The sequence below is a fragment of the Sabethes cyaneus genome, chromosome 1 (genome assembly GCF_943734655.1).
Source record: "Sabethes cyaneus chromosome 1, idSabCyanKW18_F2, whole genome shotgun sequence".
In the NCBI taxonomy this organism is placed as follows: domain Eukaryota; kingdom Metazoa; phylum Arthropoda; class Insecta; order Diptera; family Culicidae; genus Sabethes; species Sabethes cyaneus.
The window spans coordinates 85,284,012-85,295,732 of record NC_071353.1 but is presented as its reverse complement, the minus strand read 5'-3'; the positions used below and the strand labels follow the sequence as shown (position 1 = coordinate 85,295,732).

General features: G+C 43.6%; 1 pseudogene; it reads left to right on the top strand.

Moving 5' to 3' along the window:
* Window positions 1–5,820: 5,820 nt before the first annotated feature.
* LOC128745904 (cyclin-dependent kinase 1-like) lies at window positions 5,821–11,517 on the top strand (annotated as a pseudogene).
* The last annotated feature ends 204 nt before the right edge of the window (window positions 11,518–11,721 follow it).

Here is an 11,721-nt window from a genome sequence, read left to right as displayed (position 1 = left end):
TTTTTTTTTTTTTAATATCATTTATTTTATTTGGCTCGTTTGCGGTAGCTTAGCGGAGCCGAAAGGCTTTTATAAAAATAGTACACGAGGAGCACTGCTTACATCTATGTTAGGAGGTATGATCGATACACCCGATTTACTGGGGTTAGTAGGTATTTACAGTTTTCTTAATATAGAGGGGGGGTAGGAAAGGTGGATTAAGGGTTTCATTGTATTTGTATCAGTGGCGATAGTGCAGATACATTGGCAGTGTGTGGTATCCTAGCAGTCATATTGGTGTTCTTTGGTGCTGGATAGCGTCTTACTGTCTTCGGACCATGTCTGCTCTCACCAGTACGTGATATTTTTACAGTGGAGTGTGGGACGAGTGATCTGAGAATTAAACAGAGCTTTTTAAATAGTTATGTCTGCATTTTTCAGGAACTCGTATATGAGGCTCATATACTGGAGATCTCGGCTACCCAGAATATCTCGTACAGGGACGTTAGGTTGTCTTCCTCGGGCCCGAAGGGAATCAGTTAGCTTAGACCTAGCATCACAGAATTCGGAGCACGACCAGACAACATGCTCGATGTCATGGAAGCCATCGCCACAAACACAGTGGTTACTATCTGCAAGCCCAATACGAAAGAGATGCGTGTTTAACGTGTAGTGATTGGACATAAGTCTAGACATCACGCGAATGAAATCTCTACTCACATTCAACCCCTTGAACCATGCTTTCGTCGATACCTTAGGAATGATGGAATGTAGCCATCGTCCCAACTCATCTATATTCCATGATGTTTGCCAACTAGTGAGCGACCTCTGACGCAACGTACTATAAAATTCGTTATAAGCAATTGGTCTATCGTAAATAATGCCATCAATCGCACCCACCTTAGCTAAAGAATCAGCCTTCTCATTACCCGGTATGGAGCAATGAGAAGGGACTCAGGCTAAGGTAACCTTAAAATTTTTATCAGTTAAAGCACTCAATAGCTCCCGTATTTTCCCCAGGAAATACGGGGAGTGCTTTACCATCTTCATCGATCGCAGAGCCTCAATGGCACTGAGGCTATCTGTGAAGATGAAGTAGTGGTCTATGGGCATAGTTTCGATGATCCCAAGGGAGTATTGAATTGCAGCAAGTTCTGCGACATACACGGAAACAGGAGCATCGAGTTTGTAAGAGGCAGTAAAATTTTCATTGAAGACACCGAAGCCAGTGGACTCGTCGAGGTAGGATCCGTCAGTGTAGAACATCTTATCGCAACTAACACTTTTAAATTTATTGGAAAAAATTTTGGGGATCTCTTGCGATCGCAGTTGATCCGGGATACCGAAAGTTTCTTCTTTCATGGTGGTGTCGAAGAATATAGCAGACTTAGACGTATCTAGTGATGCGACACCCATGGGGACATACTGAGAAGGGTTGATATCTTGAGCCATGTAGTCAAAATATAAAATCATAAATCTAGACTGAAATTGAACTGCGACCAGCCTTTCAAAATTATCAATTACTAATGGGTTCATAATCTCACATCGAATGAGTAAACGATAGGACAATTCCCAAAAGCGATTCTTCAATGGTAGAATCCCCGCCAACACTTCGAGACTCATCGTATGGGTCGATTGCATGCAGCCTAAGGCAATACGCAGACAACGATACTGTATTCTTTCTAATTTGATAATATGCGTGTTAGCGGCGGACCGGAAGCAAAAACACCCATATTCAAGAACAGACAATATCGTTGTTTGGTATAGCCTTGTAAGGTCTCCTGGGTGAGCTCCCCACCAAGTTCCGGTAATTGTACGAAGAAAATTTATCCTCTGTTGGCATTTTTGAATCAGATACCTAAAGTGGCATGCATTTGGAATCGAACCAGATACCGAGATATTTGTAAACCAGTACCTGAGCGATCGTTTTACCCATAAGTAGGAGCTGAAGTTGTGCTGGATCATGCTTCCTAGAAAAAACGACCAACTCTGATTTTTCCGGGGAGAATTCGATACCCAGCTTTAACGCCCAACTGGACAAATTGTCCAAAGTATCTTGTAAAGGTCCTTGCAAATCGTTAGCCGTTGATCCTGTAATGGAAACAACGCTATCATCTGCAAGTTGCTTTAACGTGCATGACTCTTCGAGACAACTATCAATGTCGTTAACATAAAAGTTATACAGAAGTGGACTTAGACATGAGCCCTGGGGAAGACCCATGTAGCTAATTCGAGATGTTGTCAAATCATCATGTGTAAAACTCATGCGTTTTTCCGACAACAGATTGAGCAAAAAATTATTCAAAACCGGTGAGAGACCCTGCAGGTGAAGTTTCTCGGTCAAAACTTCGACGGAGACAGAGTCAAAGGCCCCTTTAATGTCCAAAAAGACGGATGCCATTTGCTCCTTCTGAGCGTAGGCGAGTTGAATCTCAGTAGACAGCAACGCTAAGCAATCGTTTGTTCCTTTGCCCCTGCGGAAGCCAAATTGGGTATTTGAAAGTAAGCCATTCTCTTCGACCCATTTATCTAGGCGAAGGAGGATCATTTTCTCCATTAACTTTCGGATACAGGAGAGCATCGCAATCGGCCTATAAGAATTATGATCGGAGGCTGGCTTCCCGGGTTTTTGAATGGCGATTACTTTCACCTGCCTCCAGTCTTGCGGAATAATATTCAGCTCGAGAAACTTATTGAACAGGTTCAACAAGCGTCTTTTGGCAGGGTCAGGCAGATTCTTCAACAAGTTGAATTTGATTCTGTCTAACCCTGGAGCAGTATTGTTGCAAGAAAGGAGAGCTATAGAAAATTCTACCATTGTAAACGGAGGTTCATTTGCAATCGAAAGGGACGCGTCGCGAAAAGATCTCTGAGCCGGGACAGAGTCCGGACAGACCTTCTTGGCAAAGTCGAGAATCCATCGGTTAGAGTACTCCGCACTTTCATTCGTAACATTACGGTTCCGCATGCGTCTAGCGGTGCTCCAAAGAGTGCTCATCGCTGTTTCTCTCGACAACCCGTTCACGAACCGGCGCCAATATCCGCGTTTTTTCGCTTTCATCAAGCTCTTCATCTGTCTCTCCAGTACCTCGTACTTCCTGAGCAGATCTATCGAACCGAATTTTCGAAAGTCCTTATACGCCAGGGACTTTTTCGCGTACAGTTCCGAGCACTCTTTGTCCCACCAAATGGTGGAAGACCGCCGATTGATCGTTTTCCCGGGTATCGGTTTCGTCTGAGCTTGAGATGCGGCGTCGAGGATCAAGCCAGTGATAAAGTCGTATTCTTCCTCCGGGGGAAGTTCTTCGCGCGATTCGATGTTTTCTGAGATTATGGTCGCGTAGTGTTTCCAATCGATATTGCGTGTGAGGTCATATGTAACATTGATTGGATTTACAGGCGGGTAGCCATTAGTAATTGATATAAGGATTGGCAGATGATCACTACCGTGGGGATCATTGATTACCTTCCACTTGCAATCTAACGCTAGTGATGTCGAGCAAAGAGATAGATCCAGTACGCTTGCGCGGGCTGGAGGATTAGGTATACGTGTCGCTTCCCCAGTGTTTAGAAGTGCCATATCGAAGTCGTCAATCAGGTTATTAATCAGGGCGGATCGGTTGTCGTCGAATAGCGACCCCCATTGAGTGCAATGGGAGTTAAAATCTCCCAAAATTAGCAAAGGTGCGGGAAGCAATTCTGCAATATCAGAAAGTTGCTTCTGCTCAATCCGCACCGATGGAGGAATATATATTGAAGCGATACAAAGGTCCTTGCCTTGTATTCTGGCTTGAATGGCGACGACTTCAATATTCGAGATCGAGGGGAGGTCTATGCGGAAGAACGAATAGCACTTCTTGATCCCTAGTAGTACTCCCCCACCATGTGATCCTCGATCTCGTCGGATGACGTTAAAATCGTGGAAGTTGAGATCATTACTTGAATTGAGAAAAGTTTCACACAGCGCGAATACGTCACAGTTGGAAATATTTAATAATTGTTTGAAAAGGTCGAATTTGGGGATGATACTTCTGCAATTCCACTGTAGCACAGCGATAGAGTTCTCAGCATTGTTCGACGTATTAATCATCGAAGGATACGATAGCTGAAAGGAGGGACCATTGTGCTGTTAGTTGCTTCAAAAATGTTTTAACTGTGGGAAGAAAGGCAAGTAGAAAGCTTTTGAGTGGATCCGAGATGTTGAAAGTTTCAAATATCCAGTCCACAATGTCAGAGAACTTCAAAAATCCCTTTCCCGATTTGATCTCTGAATGTAAATTCGATGCGCCAGGGGTTTTTGGTGCACTAGAAAGCGGTGGGTATTCCTGGTTTGATTTCAAATTTTGCAATCCTGGGGGTACCTGCTTCGGGTTTTTTTCACCACTTTTCTTTGAGTTTGATGTATTTTCCGTTCCGCTCAGGGATATCTTAAGTCCTTTGCGAGTAAGTCGAGGAGAGTTAATCGTTTTTCTCTTCCTAGAGCTTTCTTGCATGGCATAAGAACATCCTTCGAGCGGTTCGTCAGAAGTACCCTCGTCGGTTGGCAAAAAGGTATAGATATTTTCGTTGGTCAATGGCTCGGCTCTCTTAAGTATTTCTGCATAAGAGCGCTTGGAGCGTTCCCTAAGGGAGCGCTTAATTTTTTCCTCGCGCTGTTTGTACGTGGGACATGCCGCGAGATCATGCGGAGTTCCCTCGCAGTAAGGGCACTTCTCAGTGTTCTCATTGCAAGCGTTCTCCACATGATTGCCGCCACATTTGCTACAGCGTGCCTTATTGCAACAGTAGGTAGCTGTATGACCCAACTGCTTGCAGTTCTGGCAGTTCATGACCCGCGGTACGAACAGGCGTACAGGTAGACGAACCCTATCCAGAAGGATGTAGTTTGGCAATGCAGATCCGGCAAAAGTTACCCGAAAGGATTCCGAAGGGTAGAATATTTTCTTCCCATCTTCGACCAATGCTGAATGCAATTGCTTGCAGTCCAGCACCTTTACCTTCTGCAGCATGGGGTTCTTGAAACAGCCAACGCCATGCTCCAAAATGTATTCGACGGTGAGGTTCCCATCGGTAACTACACCGTCAATCTCTACATCCTTGGCAGGGATGTACACGCGATACTCTCTCGTAAAAAGCTCGCAGCTAGCAATTGCGTTTGCTTGCTTCAAGCTTTTCACGGCAACTCGCAGTTTATTCGGTCTAACCTTTGTTATCTCGGCTACGTCCGAAAACTGTTGTGCCAGGTCTTTGCCAATTTTAATAATATTCAAAGGTTTCATTTTGGGCCGGAAGAAGACAATAAACGGCCCCTTCGAGTCATCCGGATAAGCTTTGATCCGTTGGGTGATCTGTTGGCCCGGAGCTGGCAGGCCGGGTGGGGCTGGAGGATCAGACGAGGCTGAAGGAGTGGGCGGAGAGTTTAAAAGAGGTGAACTAGGCGGAGTGATATCTAGCTCGTCTATCTCCTCCTCATCCGTTTCGACGTCGACAAACATCGCAACGTTGAGGTGTTCCATTTTAGCGGGAGCAATAAGCTCTACCGCTTAAAAGCTTTGCAAATTCTAATTTAGGTGTGTTATCAATTGGACGGTTTAGAATCGAGTCAATTTATCAATCAAAGAGAGAGAATAATAAAAATAAAAATAATAATAATAATAATAATAATAATAATAATAATAATAATAATAATAATAATAATAATAATAAATAAGTAAATAATAATAAATAAATACGAAGATCACAATACTTCACCGAGCGCAATCCAAACCGGCTGGTAGGTGAATTGATATCTTCCAATCTAAGCGCCGCACGAACAATACACAGCACCGACTGATGTAATCAATGCTTCTGCTGGAGCACGTGTTCGGGGCACAATGGTTACCGGTATCGGTAGAAAAGAACAATGCCGCTTGCTTTGATGTGCTGGAGTTCACATACGGCTAGCAGCACGAAGGATCGGAAATTAACAATAGTACTCGCTTTATCGAGACACACTTGTGTCTTGTCGAAGCGGATGACACTATGCACTAAGTACACAATTTAACCGAATTAACGCGAGCAAAAAGAAATCAAAATCGAAATTATTTACGAGCGATCGCACAGTACGTGTTGACTTGGCAACGGTTGTCACTCGAATGACATCTGTTGCTTGACGGAGTTGAATTTTTTGGTGCTTACTCAGCTGTTTCATGAAAGTTAGTGTTAGGTACAAATATTTTTAAATCTAAACAAAGTGTGCAACTACTATAACAGTGTATACGTTTGGCAATAAATCTTCAGATAAACTGGCAAGTCCACAGACGGATAAAGGGCAAGATCCTCGATATCCGGGCACGCAATGTACGGCACTTAAGTGATACACTACCGTGAGTGGAGAGCACTCATTTCGATCGTAGGTAGTCAAATGATGAAATCCGTAGCATATCGAACACCGCGAAACCAGTTTGGAAAAACTTCAGCGGGAAATTAAATCAGGTACTGGCCAAGACATTCGCATCTTACGAAAGTTCTCATCATTACCGACTTAAAGTGCAGAAATACGAACACTTTTTAGACAAATTATCCAACTTATTTGCCAAGAAAACGAGCTTAGTGGTGACCTGGAGGATAGTCACTGTAAGTATTTTTTGCATACGAATGCATTTTGGTATATGAAGCTAACAACGATCTAACTACTGTTTTACTGCAGGACATCGCCACAACGATGAACATTTTTCAGAAAAAAAGAAAAAATCAATGAAGGAACGTACGGTACACAAGGGCCGTAATAAACCTGCCATGAAAAAGATTCATTTAAAATCGAAGGAAGAAGGAATACCATTAACTGCCATTCGGTAAATACCAGAGTTAGTTCATGTTACTGTATTAACTAAATAACGACTTTTGTCTTTGTAGTGAAATTTCGCTGGTTAAAAGTTCCTTGTATCAAATCACGGCCGAACCGTCACAAACGACGTGTCATGCATGTGGATTTGAAACCACAAAATCTGATCAACAAAACGGTCTGATTAATCTGATTTTGGTTCGGGTCGATCATTCAACATTCCGGTTTGCAACTATACGCTTGAAATTCTTACCCACCACAGCAGTGGAGGTCCTACTCGGTTCACAACGCCAGTTCGCTGGATGGTAGTTGCATAAGTTGCATATTTGCTGAAATGGCTACCAGAAAACCACTGTTCCAAGGTGATTCAGAGATTGTTCAAATGTTTCGAATGTTTCACATGCTGGCGATGAGCAGCGGCGAGCGTTCGACTGGCAAGAGTTTGCTTCGCTTTCCAACAGTGCGAAAGCGAATACGTCAGATTTATAAACTGGATAAAAAACGAGATCAGATGGCACTAGTGAGTGAAGCTAGTGAGATCAGAATAAAATCATCTTTTGACTACAATGCTGGCGCCGTTCCCTGGCTCTGGATTTCCCGGAATTCAGCTAAATCGTAACCTCCACCACAACCGTATTGTATCAACCTAATCATCATGGTGTTCTTTAAAGGTTAAAATCTAAAAGATGTAAAATGCTAAAAACTAATGCATAGATTTCTGCATATGGTCAGGATTATTTCTGCGCTACAACAATGAATACCTGAATACCGACGATTCTGAAAACCAAAACCTGTGAATAAACTTTTGACCGTATTTGTATTTTCAAAGCCTTTTCACAAACGCTATGGTGCATTCTAACACTAATGATCAGTATTTGTCGTTTTCAAAAATTACGGTAGTCTTGTTTGCTTTGGCCTTTGAGACGATGTTGTATGCCTCCGAACAAACCTTTTCGCTCCCGATGATTTTGTTCTCGTTCGGATTGAACATGCTGGCCAAATATCCTTACGAGATGGACTCGGTAGTGACTACCGGCTGGCAATTTTTACACAAAAGGTGTCCGTATTTTCAAGTTTTGTTGTTAGCAATGGAATTTATTCTGTCATTTGGCTACAAAATTCGAACTTAGTGCCCATTTAGACGTTAGCAATGTGCTGGGAGGGTAGCGTAAGTAATTTATCTCTCCTTAAGAAAACGCTACAATTTTCATTCTTCCAGATTCTCCGATAATAGAAAGATTAACAAAAAAATCAAGTCCGGGAAAATAAATCATATATAAAATTTGTGACTTTGTTAGATAGTGATCACTGACGTGCCCAAGCTGGCGCACGTGCCTCACCTTCTATAACAAATTTAATGTATAACAAAATACTTTCTCAATATGCAACCGGAAAGTCCGGAATTGTCAATTCTGGCTTTAGTTTTCAAACGGTCGCATAATCCATACAAAAGAGTTGATTATGCGACCTTATGAAAACTAAAGCCAAAATTGAATAATAAGCGATTAAAATATTATTTGCGCTACAATAGATTCTCCCTCAGCTCAAATTTGAACTTTTATTTCGAGTCTAATTTAAGTCAATTTTCAAGTACGATTTGGATGTTATTTTTATGTTCAAGCACAAGTTTAATTTCAAGTTTCATTGTAAACGCAAATTCTGGTCTAATATAAGTTCTTCGATGAAAACCTGAATGGTGAAGTTGTGGAAGGAGCTGGAACGAAATGGCCATGGAAGATAGTAATGTCCTAACACCTGATCTCTCTCTAAGAAATCAAACGAGAAATCGGGATGCTGAAGTCCGACAAAGTCACTGCTCACTGGTAAGGACCGTTAACCGGAAGAGCTATATAAAAATTGTCGAGAAACGCTGGCTCTGCACTGCGTTATTTCCATCCAAGATTTGGGAGATGGAAAAGCTACCGAAGGAATGGATGGAAGATATGGTTTGTCTTAACTACAAAAAGAGTAATCTAAACGCCGTCTACAAGGTACTCTCCCAGATCCTGTTACGTTCATGGAATCTCGCGCAACTAGCTAATGACCATCTTTTTACCAACTGACAGATTTAGCATGTCAGGAGTACAACGTGCAAACGCATCACACCTCTATTGATTTCAAAGCAGTATACGATACGGGTAGATCCAGACCAGATATGGCCGAAAATATACGAACACGGTTTTTTGAAACTTACGTGACTGATCAGAGCTATATTGGATCGAGTGATGTGTTTCGTGCGCATCTCGGGACAAGGTGACGGCTTATCTTGCATGCTGTTCAACATCGTTTCTGAGGGAGTGACCCGATGAGCGGGCACGGAAACAAGAGGAACGATTTTCACCAAGTGTACCCAAGTTCTATTTTTTCCGAGTTGGTGACTTACCGCCGTGACCATTAATGTGATCTATTATGGTGTGTTCTCTTTTATTTTATGCCATGTTGTACATTAGGCGAAAGTACATTTGGCGGTAAGTTACGGTGGGCCGAACACGTCCACGTCCACACGTACCAGCCGTGAGATTCGGAGGTGTATTATCAGCGGCAATCGTGCTTACTATGGGCTTCACAAGCAATTGCGCAAGTCCCCGTACAAATGGCACCCTTTACAAGACGCTTATTAGACCGATTGTTCTCTACGGGCATGAAACATGGACAATGCGCGAGTAGATGTGAAGGATCCGTGGTGGCAAAGCCCAATTTTACCAGAACGGTGGAGCGATCAACGAGCTGGAAACGAGCTTCGTAGTGATGGGCAAAATGCAGACTGGAAAGCGATAGGTAGACCCAATGACGAGAAAGAAAGGTTTCTATGCGCAGCCTGAGGCAACGTACGACAGCTGCTCTCACGGGACATCAAGATCGTCATCGGAGATATTTAACGCCCAAGTTGGCAGGGAAGTAACGCATAGACCGGTGCTCGGGCCCCATAGCTTGCACACCAACTAGAGATGGTCGGATAGCGGAAATTTTACCCGAAACCCGTACCCGTACCCGCCGGGTGCGGGTCGGGTACGGGTTCTTAATTTTGGTTTTTGAAACTGGATACGTATCGAATCGCGTATCTCTATTGACCACACTTAACACTAAAGATTGTCGGGTACCCGGGTCTGTACCCTGAAACCGGCGGGTTCGGATCGGGTACGGGTTTTAAATTTTTTTTCTTAGTCGGGTACGGGTCGGGTTCGGGTATTCAAAATGTCATACCCGACCATCTCTACACCTTCATGAACGATAACGGTCAGCAATGCATCAACTTTGCAGCTTCACGAGGCTTGGTGATTAGAAGCACTTTCTTTCCATACAAAGGCACCTGGACATCACCTGACCAGCGAACCTCGAACCAAATCGATCATATTCTCATCGAGGGCGGATTTTCTAGAACATCACCAACGTACGCAGTACATAGCAGTAGCAGTACATGTGCGCTCAAAACTGTCGACGGTTTATACCTCGCGACAAAGCCGCCCTGCTCGGTTAAACATTCGGCAGTTGAACAACCCGCGAGTTGCCAAAAACTTCACTCGCGTACTGGATGAAGGAGGACAGAGAGCGCAAGTTTTACGAAAAGGTGAACCAAACTCGTAAGGGCTACACACCTAAACCTGAAATGTGCAGGGACAAGGCAGGGGATCTAATCACAAATGAGCGCGAGGTGGTCGGCAGGTGGAAGCAGTTCTTCGATGAGCGATATAGCAGAAAAAGACGCAATGGAAGTTAACCTAGGAGTGCCTACAAGCGACAGCAGTGTGCCGGCTTCCGATCTTGAAGAGATCGGGCGCGAAATCGGTCAGCTGAAGAATAATTTAGCCACCGGAAAGGACCGACTCCCGGCAGAACTCTACAAAAATGGCCAAGAAGCGCTAGTAACGGCACTTTATTGAATAATTTCGAGGATTCGGGAGGCGGAGAAACTACCGGAGAAGTGGATGGAAGGTGTAGCCTGTCCCATCTATAAAAAGGGCGACCGGCTAGATTGCTGTAACTACCGCGGCATTACGCTGGTCAACGCCGCCTACAAGGTGCTCTCACTCAGATATTGATGCGTTGTCTATCCCCAATAGCAAGAGAATTCGTAGGGCAGTATCAGGCTGACTTTTTACTCACCGACAAATCCTCCAGAAATATCGAGAGTACGTTCCCACGCATATTTTCGTGGATTTCAGAACAGCATACAATGTTGAACGCGAACAGCTTTGGCAGATAATGCACGAGTATGGTTTTCCGGACAAACTGACGCGACTAGTTAAAACTACCCTGGAGCGAGGGATGTGTTACGTGCGCTTTTCGGGGACACTCTCAAGTCCTTTCGAATCGCGCATTATTTTATTCAATATCGCTATTGAAGGTGTGATCCGGCGAGGGGGCATTAATACGAGAGGTATGATCTTCAGCAAGAGAAGCCAACTCTTAGCTTTCGCAGACGACCACATCATTACTAGAATCCTTGGGACGGCAGAGGCAATCTACGTCAGACTAAAAACGAAGGATGGGTTTACAAATAAATGCGTCCAAAACCAAACATGTGGTAGGAAGAGGCTCCAGAGAAAGGAACGTCGCACAGTATTCTGATAGAGGAAGAGATTTGGGTTACTGGTTGTCAGCAGATCGCCTCGAAGCCATCGGAGTATCTCCTCATGCAGCAAATTTTAGGCACATCTAGTAATACTTCGTGTTCCTTCGTTCCGCCAAACATCGTTGAGTATCACCGCGGCTGAGTTATGAATACATATCGCATTAAATTTGCAAACTGGAGAGTGTACTGTTTTGCGACTTCAAATAAAAAATATATTTTAGTATATATTTTATATTTTTTTAGTTTGTATCTCTGTTTCGCGATACATTGGTGTACTTTTTAGGTCAACTCGTTGATTGCCTTTCATCTACCAAGCCGCAAGTCTCGCAATAACATGCAGTTTAAT